Source organism: Helianthus annuus, chromosome 6, assembly GCF_002127325.2.
Source record: "Helianthus annuus cultivar XRQ/B chromosome 6, HanXRQr2.0-SUNRISE, whole genome shotgun sequence".
NCBI lineage: Eukaryota > Viridiplantae > Streptophyta > Magnoliopsida > Asterales > Asteraceae > Helianthus > Helianthus annuus.
The window spans coordinates 11,990,233-12,011,358 of NC_035438.2; the positions used below are offsets into that span (position 1 = coordinate 11,990,233).

At 35.2% G+C, this 21,126-nt stretch overlaps 1 long non-coding RNA gene and 1 pseudogene across 4 annotated transcripts; both read left to right on the forward strand.

The window, feature by feature from the left end:
• The first annotated feature begins 277 nt into the window (after positions 1-277).
• On the forward strand, positions 278-1,572 carry LOC118479496 (annotated as a pseudogene).
• Positions 1,573-2,457: 885 nt separating this feature from the next.
• LOC110915635 lies at positions 2,458-4,759 on the forward strand. 4 transcript variants are annotated; one of them, XR_004860083.1, is made up of 6 exons: positions 2,460-2,647; positions 2,784-2,833; positions 2,933-3,216; positions 3,344-3,396; positions 4,074-4,522; positions 4,616-4,759. It is a non-coding gene; the product is annotated as an uncharacterized LOC110915635 (long non-coding RNA). The 4 variants fall into 4 exon arrangements; XR_004860082.1 differs by having other exon boundaries at positions 2,458-2,647; positions 2,784-3,216; XR_002579121.2 differs by having other exon boundaries at positions 2,461-2,833.
• The last annotated feature ends 16,367 nt before the right edge of the window (positions 4,760-21,126 follow it).

The following is a 21,126-nucleotide window of genomic DNA, read 5'->3' on the forward strand; positions in this document are numbered from 1 at the left end:
GGCTGTTCGCAGGTTGATGCAGTGCGAATCCGAGGCGAATACAAAAAATTATGTGCATATAGACCCGTTTGACCCGTACATATTGATTACGCAAATTACGGTTTACTCATACTTGTAACTAATTTAGCGCAAAGTCGCAAAAAACTTGACTGGTCATAATTGTATTAACTTTGTGGTTTTTTTATATTGATTTTCAGAAGTTTAAAGACAATGACGGGGACCAAAAGCAAAAGATGCAAACATTGCTCTAAAGATTTGCCTGCAGACCCAGTTAAAAATGGTACATAAGCGTTGTCTACCAGCCAAGGAAGCGGCCAAGTGTAAGAGTGTCTGCAACTGCAAGGACTGGTGTGCATTACTATCGACTCACACATTCGAAAGAGAACATGCTCCCGCACGCTACTTCCATGTAATCAAAAAACATTGTTAACCAGTCTATTGATTCGTATACCATTCTCAACATGGGTGCAAGATATGCACTCTGATGCATCCACATTACGAAAGTCAGCGTTATAGCGTGAGGCTTCACGTATAGTCAACGAAGAAGGATTTCGCGCATTCTGGAAGGGGAATCTGGTCACGGTTGCTCACCGTCTGCCTTACTCGCCCTTTAGTTTCTGTGCATTTGAACACTACAAGAATGCTGGTACAAACGTCCTTTGCTGGTTGACCATTCTTGACTATATAAATTGCTTAAAAATATTAAATTTATAATATTCTTTTTTTTGGAAATTTATAGTTTCTGCAACTGATAATGAGAGCCGAGAATGGTGAGTCGAATATAAGCACTGGCTTGTTTATACGACTAGCTGGTGGTGGATTGGCTGGGATAACTGTCGCTTCTGTTACATACCCGTTGGATCTTGTACGGACCCGCCTTTCAGCACAGGTAGGAAATTAGGAATAATCGATTATCATAAACTTAAAAACATGTGCTTAAAAAGCGCGTCGTAGCAATGCATCATGTACATCTCGCACGTTGGCTTTTAGGACCTAAACGCATCGTAGCGCCTCACGCCTTTTGTTGTATATAAACCTTTTCTTATATCTTGCAGAGAAATGTTATATATTACAGAGGTATATATCGCACGCGTTACGCACCATCAGCAGGGAAGAGGGCATCTTCGGCCTCTATAAAGGACTCGGATGCTTGTTTATTGGTATCATTTCTATACGCTAATGGTTTTTTATATCTAAAATATCACTCAACTGACTGAATACTTTTTACAGGGTGTTGGTCCGAATCTAGCAATTAGCTTTTCGGTTTACGACACAGCAGGGTTTCGTGGTATATATAGAGGAATTTTGCCTGAATACTATAAGGTGGTGCCCAGCATTGGAATTTTATTCATGTCTTGTGAAATAACGGAGGCGCTTCAGGCGGTATATAGACGCTTTTTATATAGGTGCTTCAGGGTTTCGTGGTATATAGACGCTTGCAGATGACTTGGCGCGCAGGCGGACAACGTTTCTTTTAGTCATACAGGTAACACGGGTTAGGTTATGACATCACCCGATAAGGTGATAATCACGATTAAATTATAAATTTTGTTTCTATACACAAAGATATAGTTTGTCCCTTTGTTTGGGGATTATATCACTGGTTTCATTTTGCATTCTATGGAGAAGGTGTATTTATGTAGTTTTAGAAAAAATCATTTGTTTAGCAAGTCACATTTTATATACTTCCACATGAATTTTTATACTAATATAGGCAATGAATAGTTTTGTTGTGACAATGTTTGCTTGCACGCGTTACGCACCATCAGCAGGGAAGAGGGCATCTTCGGCCTCTATAAAGGACTCGGTGCTTGTTTATTGGTATCATTTCTATACGCTAATGGTTTTTTATATGTAATTTTGCTATATGTACAAGTTTTGAAACAATATGTACAAATAAGTCCAAGCAGATAGAATAGGAAATTGAACAATTTTTTAAGACGCTCTAGGGGTAAACTCGAGAAACCCTCCTCCTGCATTTAAGATCCAGAATCCCAACTATCAAATGAAACGGCTGATTGAATATCCCATTATCAATTGAAATCAATAGATCACAACTCGAACCAGGCGATTACATCTGTTAGGTTTCCCCTCTCTGTTCCGATGAAGATGGTGGTGCCAGGAAGAGGATTGCGGCTATATACGAGTATCATCTCTTTCACAAAACCTCATCATAACCCTCTTTTTCCTTCTCATCGAGGTTTATACTCTGGTAAAGTATTCATGATTCGAATTTAAGATATGTGTTAATTTTTGTTTTGTTTAGTGTAACCTAATTTGAACGATTTGTAGATGTCTCGTATAAATGTCGCTTGAAGTTTTTGTTCATATTACAATCACCCCATGACTCTATTCTGGTGTTCTGCAATTGCTTCATCTTTTCGTAAGATGATTCTCAGAAGATTTTTGTTGATATTGGTACGGGCCATTTCATTGAGGTTTGTGTTTTTTTTTTTTCTGTTTAACATTTTTGGTTTGTGTTGCTTTCATAAGTTAACTGCATTTGTTTTTTTTAGAATTAGGGTTTGTATATGGTGGACAAAGAGGTTAATGTAAGTCTCCAGAGAAGTAATTGGCATGTGGATGGGTCGATTAAAGGCTTAGATCATGGTTGTTCTCATTGTGGTTACTGCTTCTCCGATTGTAGGTCAGTTGCTTGAAAAGCTAAAAAAGGAATTAAGTCGTGAAGGTCATTTCCTTCTTTGTTAAGAGGAGTACATCATTAAATTGAAGGTATGAGATCTGGATTTCAGATTTTTCGCAGCTCTATTAATGGTGTGCAGACTAAATTTTTATTGTGAAGGGGGCAAATTGTCAAGAAATTTATAACGAGGTAAGGTTCTGAACATTCTTTTCCGGCGCTCACTACTTGTTAAATAAAGTTGTTTTTTTATTCAACGACATAACGAACAATTCATCATTAGATGTTAAGATTATGCTCGTTAGCAGCTTCTTTGTTGAGGAAGGTTGAGTGGATGTGGGATGGGTTTGGTGGCTAGATTCACTCAGCTCGACTAAGTCGTTTTGACCCATTATTATAGATCTGAATTTGGTAATAGACCAAATGGGATGGGTTTGGTGGCTAAATTACAACTTCTTGTAGAAATTTATAGTTTGTTGACTTTGGCAATCAGTCAAACTTACATACCAGTTACATACCTGATCAAGCCTTCTTCAGCTCGAGTCTGTCAAGCATAAACCCAATTCTCATATCTGGTATGCATTAGTTTGTTGTTACTTTCAACATATTATTTGAAATTAGCGTTTCTCAAGAAATTGATACATTTGCTTTGTTGAAAAGATTCTAATGTTAAAATCATATATCTGTTTGTCATCATTACAGGTACATAGATGGCTGAGTATAGCTAAAGGCTTGAACTGCATGGGAAATAAAAGGTTACTGTCTTTCTTAAACGATGTTTTTGTTGAAGTCGTTGTTGATTCTTTTTGTTTTTTTTTACAAATGTAAATAGTGAAATTTGATTGTAGCTGCGTTGTTTTTGAGATAACTGTTGACCAATTTGTAAGACCATACCAGTTTGCATCCCGAGCAAACGTGTCAGCTATCGTCTAACGTTATTATAACACTAAATCTTAAATTTTACTAATTCTTAATTTTTTTTCCTAAACCTCACCCGTTGAAGTCAAAACGCATGGAGACTCGATAACTCCATACACAAGCCCAGCCAAACGGGTCAACTATTGTTATAACACAATTTCTTAAATTTTAGTAACTCTTAATTTTTCTAAACCTGACCCGTTCACAAAAAAGCGCACAAACAGTCAACAAGTAGATAACTCCATACTCGAGACCATGTAACACCATACCAGTTTGCACAAAAGCACATGAATAGTCGAAAACAGGGCTGAAAACAGGGCTGTTCGCAGGTTGATGCAGTGCGAATCCGAGGCGAATACAAAAAATTATGTGCATATAGACCCGTTTGACCCGTACATATTGATTACGCAAATTACGGTTTACTCATACTTGTAACTAATTTAGCGCAAAGTCGCAAAAAACTTGACTGGTCATAATTGTATTAACTTTGTGGTTTTTTTATATTGATTTTCAGAAGTTTAAAGACAATGACGGGGACCAAAAGCAAAAGATGCAAACATTGCTCTAAAGATTTGCCTGCAGACCCAGTTAAAAATGGTACATAAGCGTTGTCTACCAGCCAAGGAAGCGGCCAAGTGTAAGAGTGTCTGCAACTGCAAGGACTGGTGTGCATTACTATCGACTCACACATTCGAAAGAGAACATGCTCCCGCACGCTACTTCCATGTAATCAAAAAACATTGTTAACCAGTCTATTGATTCGTATACCATTCTCAACATGGGTGCAAGATATGCACTCTGATGCATCCACATTACGAAAGTCAGCGTTATAGCGTGAGGCTTCACGTATAGTCAACGAAGAAGGATTTCGCGCATTCTGGAAGGGGAATCTGGTCACGGTTGCTCACCGTCTGCCTTACTCGCCCTTTAGTTTCTGTGCATTTGAACACTACAAGAATGCTGGTACAAACGTCCTTTGCTGGTTGACCATTCTTGACTATATAAATTGCTTAAAAATATTAAATTTATAATATTCTTTTTTTTGGAAATTTATAGTTTCTGCAACTGATAATGAGAGCCGAGAATGGTGAGTCGAATATAAGCACTGGCTTGTTTATACGACTAGCTGGTGGTGGATTGGCTGGGATAACTGTCGCTTCTGTTACATACCCGTTGGATCTTGTACGGACCCGCCTTTCAGCACAGGTAGGAAATTAGGAATAATCGATTATCATAAACTTAAAAACATGTGCTTAAAAAGCGCGTCGTAGCAATGCATCATGTACATCTCGCACGTTGGCTTTTAGGACCTAAACGCATCGTAGCGCCTCACGCCTTTTGTTGTATATAAACCTTTTCTTATATCTTGCAGAGAAATGTTATATATTACAGAGGTATATATCGCACGCGTTACGCACCATCAGCAGGGAAGAGGGCATCTTCGGCCTCTATAAAGGACTCGGATGCTTGTTTATTGGTATCATTTCTATACGCTAATGGTTTTTTATATCTAAAATATCACTCAACTGACTGAATACTTTTTACAGGGTGTTGGTCCGAATCTAGCAATTAGCTTTTCGGTTTACGACACAGCAGGGTTTCGTGGTATATATAGAGGAATTTTGCCTGAATACTATAAGGTGGTGCCCAGCATTGGAATTTTATTCATGTCTTGTGAAATAACGGAGGCGCTTCAGGCGGTATATAGACGCTTTTTATATAGGTGCTTCAGGGTTTCGTGGTATATAGACGCTTGCAGATGACTTGGCGCGCAGGCGGACAACGTTTCTTTTAGTCATACAGGTAACACGGGTTAGGTTATGACATCACCCGATAAGGTGATAATCACGATTAAATTATAAATTTTGTTTCTATACACAAAGATATAGTTTGTCCCTTTGTTTGGGGATTATATCACTGGTTTCATTTTGCATTCTATGGAGAAGGTGTATTTATGTAGTTTTAGAAAAAATCATTTGTTTAGCAAGTCACATTTTATATACTTCCACATGAATTTTTATACTAATATAGGCAATGAATAGTTTTGTTGTGACAATGTTTGCTTGCAAGCAGTGGCGGATCTAGAAATTTTTTCAGTGGGTTCTTTTTGATATATTCTCACTAATTTTTTCAAAATCATACAAGGTTTTCACTAATTTTTTTTTTCCTGTTTTTACCAAACCAAGTGGGCTCATATGAACCCACAAAATAGGGTTGGATCCGCCACTGCTTGCAAATACTTCAAATATTTCTCATGACTAATGGTTCAAATGTATGTAGTCTTTATTGATATGGCATTCTTATCTTTTAACTTCAAATATGCTATATGTTTATACTTTTAGTTGTTTACTTATTTGTGTTAGAAAACAAAAACATATACTTATGTGAACTACATATTGCCGAACCAAAACAAAATGGAAAATATGACTTATTTATGCACCCAACTCCTTTCTTACTCTGGTAGTCCAGAATCTAGAATCTGTTTAGAAGGATCCATTTTAGTTCTTTTAATATGAAATGCTTTTTTTTTTTTCAAAAAAATTATGATTATGAATTACTAATCATATATGTCATTGTTGTCATTAATTATCTGTTCTATATGTATCTTTAGTTTTATTATTTTTCGTTAACTTAACAACCGATGTGTTTATAAGTGGAGAACCTTATTGTGAACTGTAAGTGGAGAACCTTATTGTGAACCGTCATGCAACGTGAGCCAAAAAAATATAAGTACTCGCGGCAACGCGCGGGGACATGATAGGCATTTGACTAAGTGGTACCAGTTTTATTAAATTATATGTGAAGTCAAATGTTTGCTAACCGAATTTTGCATATATTTATTTGAATATGCCAATATGCTACGTAGGGGCGGACCTATAGTGTTATAAGGGGTAGCCTCGCCCCTTGACGTTCCGACGGTAGTGTAAATTTTGGAAAAATTTGACGTTTTTTCGTTTTCGAAACAGGTGGTTTGGTTTATACAACCGGTTCCAAGTTTCAAGCTGGCCAAACTGGATGAATTGCTACGGTTTTGACGGTTGGGTCGGTTTCAATAGTTTATGAACATCTCTAGCAACATCTATGTTTTTGCGCCCATCTAATTTTAGCATTCGTGTTTAACATCGCAAAGTGCTTCACAAGTTGTGGAGAAGTATGATCTTGCTAGCATTACCTCGGTATTAAGCGGCAACGACAATGGTGGGAGATCCGAAATTCGAGCTACTTATGGTTCAAAAACGGCACTAAAAGGTAAGAGGTGATATGGCTTCAATGGTGCAATATGGAGGTTTCAGCTATGAGATTGTGATTTCTGTTTTTTGGTAAACTTTTATGTAGTGTATGTTTCTCGGTGTGGTCTAACGTTTGTTAGTCCAAGTTCAATAAAATTTGTTGGCCTTTCAAAAGAAAAAAAAAAAAAACCCTTCATTTACTTCATTTATGTTTGCTGTATCATCTCTTGTGCTAACACTAATATGGTTGGTGATCTAACAAATTTCTATGATGTTTTTCTATACGGTCAATCTTTGGAGGGTATCTATGAAGTGTTTTATGTTTATATTGAATATCTACACATTCTTTTGTATGTTTGTGACCTTATAGGTTCTACGGTTCTATGACTATTTATTAATCAATGGAATAAAATATTGGAAATTCGAAATTAGTTGTGGTTCGAAATAGACATCATAACTGAATCTGATATCAGTTGGGACACCCGCCGCAACGTGCGGGCATTCCCACTAGTATATACTAATGATAAATTAAATAAAGATTTAATTATTTTTTCTTAAGGCATATGGCAAAAACTACAAATAGGAGACATATATGTTTAAATTTATTTATATAATATGAAAAAGAAAGGTCGGTGGTTTCCACCAACCTTTCTCTTTTAATATAATATGATGTTATTTGTTACTCATCTCCTTTATTATATTCTATATTATATTAATATAAATAGATGATAAGTTCAAACTTCAAAACGAGACCTACTTATATCCATATGAATTTTGACTTTCATCTCTATAATAGAATTGGTAATGAGGTACTAGTGGAGTGGTTGGGAAAAAATTTGGCGTTCTTTGTAACGTAGGTTTGACTCTCACTCTTCTTATTATTTTTTGTTGCATCCAAGTGAATGACGAATGCGGGTGGCGCCGGTTCGTCTTGGATGGGAGGCGAGGTTTTACCGATTATTCCACTGTCGTGTTTTTCGGGCGGGTGGAGGTCGGGTTTCCACAGATCTAGGAGAGCCAAGGGGCTGTTGGCGGTCGAGTAGTCGATCTTGGCCACAGCGTCCGATGTCACAATAGTTGAAACGTCGTTCCTTCCCTTTCAAAAAAAAATCTCTATAATAACACTTTCGGCTAACCAATCAGTTCAATTATTTAAACATCGAATATATTAATTAAAAACCAGATCATGCCAATTTATTTATATAATCTTAAAGACAAAGGTCAGTGAAGGACCTTTGTCTTTTAAGTCCTCAACTTTTATAAAAATATACACTTAGCTCCTATACATTTATCTTCTTTCAATTTTCATATATTACAATTATAATTCCTATACTTTTACTTTTTAACCCATATACTTATAGTTCTTTCAATTCACTCTCAAACTAGGTAACTTAAGCATTCACTTTTAACTTTTGGTAATTGACAACTTTGATCTGCCAATTTTTTCTATTTAATAACTTAACGTCTCATTTTATTTGAATTGTTTTTACGACTTTAGACCATAGCGTCACACATTAATATACTTTTTTATCTATGTCTAACCATATTAATGTCTAAATTACTTTTACGATTTTACACTGTTGTCTAAAATATTGTTACAACTTTACACTGCAATGAACGAGCCCCCCCCCCCCCACACATATATATATATATATATATCTAACGACGTTAATTTCACGAACGTACCGTGTGTAACAAAGTCAAACACGTATAAGTTACACGGAGTTTGATCGGATACGTCAAACACGTGTTTTATGTGGTTAACGCATCATATAACGTGTCGTCAGCTATAAACAACTAAGGTGCCGCCGACGTAACGCGTTGTGTATTGCAGTTTTAATGTACATGTCGTTTTAAAATTCACGTTTCAACATAAATGACTTACGTTTTGACATAAACTTTTTTCTCAAGCCAGTCTGGTAAAAAATAATACGATATATACTTATTTTGTGTACGTTCGTAAACTGTATTTGAAAGCAAGCCGGGTCAAATATAATACGTTCTCATTCGATGGCGATGTAATTTTTTTAAGAGTCGGGTCAAATATACAGTATAAATACGAGTTACGTTAACTTTGACGCCGCCGCAACGCGCGACGGGTCAAAATCCTAGTATTTCTCAATTTAAAACATTCGTGTCACCACTAGATCCATAGATACTCCTACATCATATCATATCAAACGATAACAATTTACATACAACAGTTTCATACCTAAACAATGACACTTGTTTTCTAATAAAGTACACTTATTATTCATTATTTTGATTTGGTTCATTCGGTATAATTAAGAACCGAGAGTTAGTTCACTATTTAAAAAGTAACATTAACTGAATATCATCATTAAAACTATTATTATCAAATACTACAAACATTAGTTGCTTACGTAAGATTTCAATAGGTCCGGCTCTTCATTGGGCAAAATGGGCGGCAGCCTTAATAGTGCCAGGCAGCTGCCTGGCACTCCCCTATTGGCCCAACAAAATTATGATTTTATACTCCTTTAAAATTACGATTTTGCCATCAGTTAAAAATTATGTTTTTTTTCCCACTTAAAAATAAATTTACGCTTATGCTTCCATCTAAATATTTCAATTTTGCCTCCGGTAAAAAAATACGAATTTCACCCGTTTCAATTTATAGTTTTGCCATTAGTTTTTTTCCCTTAAATATACGATTTTCCCATCAGTTCAAAGTTATGCTTTTGCCCACGCTTAAAAATAAATTTACGTTTTTACTCCGGCTAAAAATTGTAATTTTCCCATCGGATAAAATTACGATTTTGCCCAGTATAAATTGATACTTTCGCCATTAGTTTTTTTTTTCTCACAACCAAGTTACGATTTTACCCTCAACTTAACTTTACATTTTCCCCATCGTTTTTGTTTTGTTTTCCTGGTGACAGTGTAAAATTACAATCATGTCGGTAACTTCCTAGCACTTCCCCGTTGGTCCATTTAGTTTACAATTTATCCCCGAATTAAATTTACGATTTCGCCCTCAGTTAAAAACTACGTTTTTCCCATCGTTTTAGTTTTTTTTTACCAAAAGTATAAAGGTTTTTTGTTTTAATTGGTTTACTACGGTCTTATCATCGTTTTTGTTTTTTTTTTCCCTAGGAAAATTATATTAGTCTTTTTTTAATTGGTTGAGAATTATTCGGCCATCGCCCCGCAACGCGGGCGGGGCATTTACTAGTTACTTATACAAACGGGGTTCTTAGAAAATAACAATTTATGAACCGTCGGGGAAAACAATGCACATATCAATCATAATAAAATGAAAATAGGTAACCTCAATAATTTACAACTAAAAGGACTGAAAAATCAACATTGTCGTTTTCTTGCATTTTGTTGGGATTATCGCTTATGTTACAACTTATTAATTAAAAAAATTGAATTTCAAGGTTTGTCATTTATCTTTATACCCATTTTCAGGCGCTGTCTTTTATTTTTAAAATTGACGAGCTTTGTCCTTTATGTTTTCATATCATACACGTTTTGTCTTTTAGACCTAATCCAGTTAGTTTTTTCAGTTAAATTTGGTCATATGTTTTGCACATGAGGGCATTTTTGTCAATTCAAAGGTAAGTTCAATGGCAGATTTATAGCTCAAAGCTTCTGCAACCTTTGAATTGACAAAAATGCGCTCATGTGCGAAACACGTGACCAAATTTAGCTGAAAAAACTAACTGTGTCAGGTCTAAAGGACAAAACGTGTATGATATGAAAACATAAAGGACAAAACTCGTCAATTTTGAACATAAATGACAGCTCCTGAAAACAGGTATAAAGATAAAGGACAATCCTTGAAATTCATTCTTAAAAAAAGTGAATTACGAGTTTTGTTGTTTACAAGCTTTTGTAGGCAGTGTCATTTAGCGTAAAAATTAACAAGTCATGTCTCTAATGTTTTAAAATCTTGCATGTTATGCACTTTGAGTCTAACTCAGTTAAAATTTTCATTTAAATCAAAGTATTTTTGGGATTTTATTAGACAGTTGAGGATAGTTTTGTAATTTTATCCATTTAACAAAAAAAACATCTTAATTAAAAAAACAAAAAATTAAAACCTAAATAAACTCAAAACCCTCTCTTTCTCTCTCCTGCCACCACCTACTACCTTCCACCAAACCCACCCCCTCATCGGTGCTATATATATATATATATATATATATATATATATATATATATATATATATATATATGCGAGAACCACTTTTATTGCGAAAACTAATGTGAATACAACCTAAAATAGCTAAAAAAAACCTAACCCTCACTCCCCCCCCCCCCAAAAAAAAAAGCTAAACCCCCCTCCCTCACCCCCCAAAAACCTAACCCCCCCCCCAAGCTAAAATGCTAAAAACTAAACCCCGAAAAAACCTTAAAAAATCTAAAAAATGAAAAAAAACACACAATTTTTTTTTTAATATTTTTTAAGTTAAAATCGCTACTTTTAGTAGCCAAAAAAAAATTTTTTTTAACTATTTTTTTTGCTACTAAAAATAGCGATTTTTTTATTAAAAAATATTAAAAAATTGTGTGTTTTTTAGTTATTTTTAGGTATTTTTGGTTGTGTTCACATTGGTTCTCGCAATAAAAGGTGGTTTCTAACGGATCTTTGTCCTATATATATATATATATAGGGAGAAGATCATGCGAGCACCACCTCTTATTGCGAGAACCGCGAGAACCAATGTGAACACAAACAAAAATGCCTAAAAATAGCTAAAAATCACACAAAAAAAATTTAATATTTTTTATATAAAAATCGCTAGTTTTCGAAGCCAAAAAAATAAAATTAAAAAAAAAAATTTTTTTGGCCACTAAAAGTAGCGATTTGAGCATAAAAAATATTAAAAAAAAATTTTTAGATTTTTTTTTTATTTTTTTAGGTTTTTTGGGGTTTAGTTTTTAGCATTTTAGCTTGGGGGGTTAGGTTTTTGGTGGATGGGGGAGGGGGGTTTAGGTTTTTTTTTTTTTTTTTTTTTTTGGGGGGGGGGGGGTTAGGTTTTTTTTAGGTTTTAGTTTTTAGCATTTAGCTTGGGGGGAGGGGGGGGGGGTGGGGGGGTTTAGGTTTTTTTTTGAGAGGGGGGGGGGTGGGGGTTAGGTTTTTTTAGGTTTTTTTTTTAGTTTTTTTTTAGCTATTTTAGGTTGTGTTCACATTGATTCTCGCGGTTCTCCCAATAAGGGTGGTTCTCGCATGAGCCCCTCCCTATATATATATATATATATATATATATATATATATATATATATATATATATATATATATATATATATACCACCTCCCACTATCACCCACCCAACACCACCTCCGACAACCACCCTCCACAACAACGAAGAAGAAAAAGTCATCCATCACTTATAAATTTAGAATCAAAGCCAGATCCTAATTTTACTTAAGCCTCTATTTCTCAAAATTACTTATTTTACAATTCAATAGACAACAAAAAAACCATAATTTTCAACTTTAGAAAAAAGGCTGTCCAACACACAAAATTACCTAAACCTTTGTTTCGTGACAAAAGTACTAATTTTAGATTTCAAATTATAAACAGAATAAAAACCCTAATTTTCTAACATTTGTGACAACAATACTTGACAATTAGCACTTACACAATCAGATCCGGACTCTGTGGTTGTGGGAGAGAAACGGAAGATAAGACAAAGGTGAGGTGCGGGAGAGACAGTCAGGTGAGAAAGTTTTTTTATATCTTTACACAATTAGTCCCTTGTTACAAGTTATTTTCTAATTAGTCCTTAGGAAGGTGAAATGACAAGAATGCCCTCATGTACAAGGCACATGATCAGATTTAACCAAAAAATTTAACTGGGTTAGGGCCAAAGGATATAACGTGCTGGATTTTCAAACATTAGGTACAAAACTTATCAAGTTTTGCCCCAAATAACACCGCCTGCAATTTAGTATATAGATAAAGGACAAAACTTGTAATTTACTAACAAAACCTATCACCCACACCACTCCTATAACCCTGTGATTTTTATTACAAAACACAAAATAAAATAAAATAAAAACTCTTTTCAAAATTTAACTTTTATTTACAGAAACATAAGTAGACCACCCCCAAAAGAAACCAGGGCAGCCACACAACCAAATCACAACTAGTTATATTGATTCAAATTACACCAGTTCGACCCTAGGATTTATTTATATCTTGATCTACTTTTAAACCATGAAAAACCCGAACGCCTTCACATCTTTAATAATCTCTTCTATCTTGATATCCCTATCTCGCAAATTCATTTATAGCTTTTCATATCCTCCAACAAACTATGATTACAATCCCTTAAAAATACTTCCTTCTTTCTACCCACCAACCCTATGACTTTACGTAATGTCATAATATCTCTTGATTGTAAACATGTAAACCCGAGAAACCCTTGTCACACCCAACCGATGACGGAAACATTGGGATGAGACGAACAAATTGCTCAAAACATCATAACACTATGTGACAATATAATTTAAATTCAAATTTCATAAAATTTCTAAAAATGTCATACAAGAATTCAAATAACGACAACATTGTTTCAACATAACATCAAAATGACAAATTAATGTAGGTGTGTTTCTAAGTCCACCTAAATCTTGTTTCTTCTCATAACATCATCACGTCTATCAACCTGCAACACGTATTAAAATATATCAACAAAAAGTTGGCGAGTATACAAGTTTTCATACATAGCATAATATAGAATAAAAATGTTTAACGAGCTCATATCCAACATGAATAACATAGATACAAGTTACTAATATGCTGAAACGGTGTACTATATGTTAAAACCCAAGTATACAACGCGTTAATTTTGCCTATCCCAAAGAATAACGGGAGGTTAACATGTTTAACTTAACAATACCCCAAGACTAATGGGCGGTGCATTAATCCTATAGCGCTATGATTGTTAAGGAAGGCTAGCAAAGTTAATGAGCATATATCGACACAAAAAGTTTACACAGCATACAAGGCTAACAAGCATCATATAGTTTCATGTTAAGCATGGGTAGAGATTAAAATAGTTTAAGTGTTTCGTGATTTGTATAGCATACAAGTTGCACCCAAAGTGTAAAAAGGAAAATGGGATTGAGTATACTCACGGTTTTGCAAGCTTTCCACTTGGTAATCCCACGAGAGTTGTTGTTTGATTAGAGTGGAACACCGTGTCCTATACACGAAGAAACATAGGTGTGTAAGTATGGGGAGTTAACAGAAGATTAAAGATTCGGAGTTTAAAGTACATGAAAATAGACATATGAGAAATTAATCATCTATCACATAATACTTGTTCTTGACACTATGAAACTCAAAAGAGTTTGAATGTTGTCATGGGTCAAGATGCCCATTAGAATCGTAATAAGTACTATGGTTTTTAGATGATGTAACCTAATACTTTGACAAATAACTACTAAGTTATCACCAAAGGTTTGGTTACTTAGATGTTATATATGTATTATATAGTATATATTTATCACAACCCGATATTTCCACGTATTACCGATGGGCCCGATGGGGAGTATCGTGACGTAGTTGATATCATCATAGTCAAACAACATAATTTAATGCACAGCGGAAGCAGAAGATAAATATACTACAAACCGATATAAAGTAATATCAAAGTATTACAAACGGAATGTAAAGGATCCACAGGCGGATCGAAAGTAAAATGAAACATTGTTCAACAGACTTTAGGCATCTAAGCTTGCGAGACTCTTTATTGATGCTAGGAGTAGCCAGCCTATTCCGATTAGTACCTGCACTTAGCCTTTTTGGAAAATACGTCAGTTTACACTGGTAAATACAATTTAACTGACTCATTTTGAAAATGTTTTAGAAAATTGATTTAAGTGCAAATGGCACAAAACCTTTTTATAACTTGGGATAATTATTTGAATATAATACTTGTAAAAGAATTACATGTTTCTTATGCGTTCAGTAGCCCGGGTTTACGCTGGGTTAAAGATTAATAGACACACCACATGATATAGTCCCGTAGGTTTCCTAAGTTAATATGCCTTAAATATGTTGTGATATCAGTAGGATACCTTCCATTATGCCCAAAACGATTTTAAGACCAATTTATGCCCCGTAAGGGTATTTTGGTCATTTTAAAGGTTATAAAAGAGTTTAAATATTAATCTAAGTTTCAGGTCTGACATAATCAGTAAAAATACTTAATTTAATAAGTTTTAACAGTAGGGTATCATATATATGTGAAATTTATTAATTATAACCATACTATGCACCGTAGGGGCATTTTGATAATTTCATATAGGCTTAAAAGGTCAAAATTGAAAACCTGAGTTTAAAACTTTTCCTTACTGTTAAAATATATAAATTTACTTAAAATATCAGTAGGCGTCAACTCTTATATGTTTAAAAATGTTTTTAATACATACTATGCGTTAAAACGCTTAAAAAGACGATTTGGAGCCATTTCCGGGTTTTCAAAGGAAAGCTGATACTTTTATTATTTCAGAAGGCTCAAAATATTGTATTTATCATATTAGATCAGAAGAAAAAGGTTTGGGGTCAAAAGGATTTATAAAACTTATTTTGATGGCCCAAAAGGGCAAAACCGGCAATTACCGAATTAGAGCTAGAACCCTATGTTGTGCTCAGCCTAAAAATAATTAAAAATCTTTAAAAAATCCCAAAATATTATTTTATATCAGTAGGTAAAAAGTTTGGTATCAAGAGTTGGGTTTAGATAGGCTATACGCTAATTATGCCGTTTAATTAACAAAAAGCTTTCTAATTACGCTATTGAGCATAACTCCTAACCTAGACCTCAAACTGATGTCAAATTTTAAGGACAAGTTTATAATTCAGTAGTGAAGGTTTCTATTCTCTCACATTTTCAAAAATATCGTTTTAAGGTCAAAAGGGCATAACGGTCAACATCTAGGCATTTAACGGAAACAAGCACGAACTAGGATTTCTATGGAACCAAGTTGTATAACCTCGGAGGATTATACTAACCTATAATGTGGTCCTAATGGAATCCTAAGGCATATCTAAACTAAGCCAAATCAGGTCAGAACTGAAAGTCAAAGCAAAAGTCAACTTTTGCGACTTTCGGTTCCGAACCGAGCCTATACTTAGAATTGTCGGGTTGAATCATGCTTAGGCATGTTCAACTGATATCTACCAAGTTATTAAAGTGAGAAAACTGATTTTATGGTTTCTTATATTAATAGTTATGTATTTTATTTAAGACTTACCCGTTTAACTTTTATTTGACCCGACAATTTAACTAAGTAAACGTGGTAATTAGGAGGTGCCCTTTTGAGGGTTTAACACCTACCTAATTACGGTCACGTAGCCATGTTCGTTGCGAATGATGGCTTAACCGTTTAAATGTCAAAGCATCTATCGAAAACGCTTGACTTTCGATTATAATCGCTAAAAATTAAACTAAGCACGAAAGGACACTTACAAAGGGTCCAAGCAAGGAGGGAATTGATCTTGGATGTTCAGGTATGAAGCACAAGGGCACCAACTTAGAACAATTTAGATCAAGGTGTGAATGAGAGCAAAATCAAAAGGGTATTTACAAGTTTTTGAGAACCGTTAGGATCGTTTCTCGTAACCGTGATCAAATCTGAGCCATATACCTCTTACCCATGGTTTACTAAACAATGGGCAGCCCCTAGATTCAATTATGAGAGACAAGAAGCAAAACCACAGCTGGTTTTCAGTTTCTGGTTGCTGGCACAGGTATACGGACCATATGGGGTCCTCTATACGGTCCGTAAGGACCAGGTCTGCTCAGCATATCTTTCATATATTGACAGTTTTGGCCCTTGCACTTCCAAATGTCATTTCTGACACGTTTAAGGCCCGTTAAACCATTTTTAAGGCTCTAAAATGATGCCTAAGCATAGGGAACATGAAACATGTTCAAAAATATTCCGGACGTCGGTTCGTTTGGTCGTACGGTCCCGTTGTTCGGCTAATTACGACGAAACACGGACGGACGCTAAAAACGATCCAAATTACGCGACGAATGGAATTTTATCAAGCCAAACACTAAAATAAAATATTTTGGTGCTTACATAAATTTTTGGGTGTCTGGAGATATTCAGAATGCAAGACATGCGCGAAAATGCAAACTTGTGCACTTTTTGACACTTTTAGTCCCTGCATGACGTAAAAGTTTATTTTTGCGCACCAAACACCTCTAAGCCTATATCTAAGCTATATAAAGAATAAATAGGGTATATTTAACTCATGGTCATATACCGGAAGGTCCGATACCCTACGGATCGGCATACTTTAGCAGTTTGACGCAATTAGTCCTTTAACTGCGCAAAGTAGCGCGAAATGTCGTTTACTAACATCCAAGCCTTCCATGGCCCATAATGGGCATTCCCAAGCATATACTTAAATATTACTACGCTCCCATTCACTTACATGCTCACCGAAAGGCGTAGATTCAAACGTTGACGCTTTAGGTCCCTCTATTGCGCAATTTGCGCATCTCATCATTTAATAGCATCGAAGCCTTATCTAATCCATATTAGACATTCTTGAAAGTATTACTAAACATCACGATGCTTTGGTTTCGCTAAAGGTCATTCAGAGGTATGATTAAACATATTGACACTTTTAACCCTTCTAACTTGCAAAGTTGCGCGTAACTTTACTTATAGGCATAAAAACCTTAGACGACCATTATTTGGCATTCCCGAGACTATAATCAAATATTATGAAGCTCCTGATTTGTTAAAAGATCACTCAGAGGTAAGAATTAACATGTTGACGCTTTTAACCCTTTATTGCGCAAACTTTCAATTAATTAAGCAAACGACTACACTTAATCATCAAGTGGCACATTTGTGAATATAAATACCGTATGATGTTATTTAGAAACTTATTTTAGGCATGCTAACACTTCCAGTCCTTTCATAATCAAAGTTTTCGATTTTTCAAAAAATTAGTCCCTTAAATTCAAGGTTTGACTTTATTAGGGTTTATTACACGTGTCAATACATCATTGGACGTGATTTTACGAGGTGTTACATCCTCACCCCCTTAAAAGAAATCTAGATCTTGAGATTTTCTAAAATAATGGAAGTACTTTCTGTCTTATATTGGACTTAATCTTTCCCCAGTACATTTGGACCTCTAAGGCACCCTAGTTGACCTTTATAATAGGTACATGTATCCTTTTGGAGATTCTTAACCTGTCGATCCTTAATCGATACAGGTTTCTTGTCCAATCATAAAGTTTCATTATTCTTCCTATCATTACGTGATAATGTGTTTCGTCTTATTGGTGAAACATATCCTTAAATCATTAGTGTGGGTCGCATTGCGAGCTCCACTAAGCTCCTTATATAGGTTTTAGCTTATAGGCTATTGACCTTTGTTGCATTCGATTTCCGAATGTTCTTATATATCCAGGACTTAACTTACCCTGAGAAATTTAAAATGTAGCACACCCTTCTTAGGGCGATGCTTTCGATTGAACCTTATTCCTTATTAAGGACTTAAGAAGGTTGTGACTTTTATAAATCCTCAATTTTCTGCCGATTACTGGCAATCTTTTAAATGATTATGAATTCGAATGATCTTATTTGTTGTTTCCAATACAACTTTCAGATCTTGATAATTGGACTTACCAACCTTCTGTTTAACAATAGACGTTTTAACATTCCGTCTATACAAGGTCTCCCAAGGAGCAGCCTTAATACTTATACATCAACTATTATAGAAAAGCTTATCTCAAGGTGAAATGGTTATTCCAACCATTACTTAAAACTAATCTTAAGGGATAGTTAATCCCTTCAGCCAGTCGAACAAATTGACGATCCTGGGCAGCTGATGGCAATTCTTAATTGTTGCCTAATTAGAGTTGCGGTAATCAATGCATAAGCAAAATGAACCGTCTTTCTTAATTAACTATACTGAATCCTCGGAGTATTGAGTTAGGCTATATGAATTTTCTATTTCAAAACTTGCTTAATCAGGGTTTCGATTCATCCAATGGTGGTACTAGCCGTCTTGGAGATTCCATATTAATATAGCCCTAAATGGGTTATAAATCTTAACTCTACTTGCCTCTCAGGAAGTAACAGGGTAATCTTAGGAGGAGATAATCAAGATACAAGGAGGTTATAGAGATTTTCCATATCTCAGGCTCCAGTTCATTCATTATTGCTTGTGTCAAATAAGTGACACATTTATGTTACAAGTCCACGAATTCCTTAATTGGGAACATTTACTTGGAACTTTCATTCTGGATATCTTCTTTGAATACCTTTAGTTGATTTTTGTACCATATGACCATCGAGATATCTTTGTGGTTCCATGTATTAAACCTCCATACTGATCAGGCATGGAAGCAATCTATGGAACATATTAAGATACACCAATCCTCATGTAGCGCTTCTATCATACTGTCTGGTATTCGCAATCGATAGAGATTAAAGAGATATCAACTATATATGCTGACGCACCTCCTCTTAGAGAGGGGATACTTCTAAAATTTTACGACTGAAGGTTTCTGATAGGAACAAAAGAAATGGTTCTTATGATTTCGCTTGTAAGTTTTACCTTACACTTAATATCTAGGGTTCTTACAGGAAACATTTCTAAAAGTTTGCTAAGCTTATGGTCTTATGAGAGACTTAGCAGTATCTGAAGCCAAACGCAACTCCTAGCAATAAAATCATAATAAGGGATTTAACTAGTGTCATTATTAATGTGAACTGCCTCTAATCATTCATCAGGAGGGTTAAACGCCTCCATTCTTGATCCTTTTAAACTTAGCTGCATAATCCTTGACAAAGTTTAGGACAGTCTCAGCTTTGACTGGTTGTTTCTTAATGTATACAACATGAGTAGCTGAGGTAGATCCGTAATGGATTTATAATGAGCAGGCTTTGAAACCTTAATGTGCCCTCTTATTTCCGATGCTAACCACCAACAATTATTTGCATTAAGCTTAGATTTTGGGTAATTGGAATAGGGTACTATCTCAGCCAGTGAACTAAAATTTGCGACATACTGTCGATAGTCTAGAACTTTTATGGCAAGAGTCAGAAAATTCTTATTCCATCTTTTCCATTTCGTGATGTGAATAATAGGTTTTTCTAATAAGGTCCTTAACACTTGGTCCATCCCATAGTGTATAAGAGAATCTTTCTTGTGGACTTCATTAATGTCCTCACTAATTAAGGGTATTACCATCGAATGGCTGTGATGCATACCTCACAGTGTTCTTTTCAGCGTAACCACTGATACACCTAATGGTTTCTACTTCATCCAATAATTTCCTGCAATCGATGGTCCTTTTTTTACTATTGAAGTCTCTTGACTTCCCAGAGACGAAGTACTTTTAAGTACATCCAAAAATAATGGGCTCCTTGCCATATATGCCTTTGTTGGGTTTATTCTTTGCATTTGAAGTATGAATGAAGCTCTTCTCATGAGCAGCGACATGTGTTTTAGAGCAAACAGCATTCAGCTTCTTGATCCTTTTCATGGCTTTTCTCCCAGCCTTTCTAATGGCTGTGTTAATTATAGTTTTGGAGGTTAATTCCATTAACATTGAGGTTCATATTTGATGCACCATTAATATTTGTCGCCTTTCTAACATTGTGACTGCTGTTTTTCTTTCCTGAGTTTTTTTTCCATACTCGAAGCTTTGGTATTAAATACCAAATTCAGCAGGTACATAGGCAATCCATACCCAGTGTCTCTTTAAATTGTCAAAGGCTCACCATAAGGGGTCTTGATAACTATTTGCTTCTTATTACGCACAATATGGGCTTGGTTTTAAGACGACCAATCCATTCTTATCACTATATCGAGCCCCTTTTATTATAACTGTAATAAGGACAACGGAAAGAATGATTCCTAATGGATATAAAACATCCATCTAATATTGCTGAAGCAGTTTCTGAGGTACTATCGACCAATTCTACTTTATACTTAACGCTTAGAGTTTTAACAGGCAGATTTATTAATTTACAAAATCCATTGTCTGCGAAAGACTTATCTGAAACTGAATTAAATAATACTCTAGTATGAGCGTTATTGATAAAGAAAGTACCTATTGTGACATTGTCATCCTGGATAGCCTCTTGAGCATTCGTCTGAGAGCTTCCAGCTTTGGTCTTCTTAGCCTTGCCAGACTTCTTGGTTTTATTTGGGCAATTAGTTTTGATATGCCCTATTTCATTGCAACCATAGCAGGTTGCGTCCTTTATGTCTTGGCACTCCAAAGTCTTGTGCCCTTCCCTATTACAAATTCCACAAGGCTTAGCTTGTGAACTTAAAGTGCTTTTTCCTTTAGTCGCCTTCTTTGGGC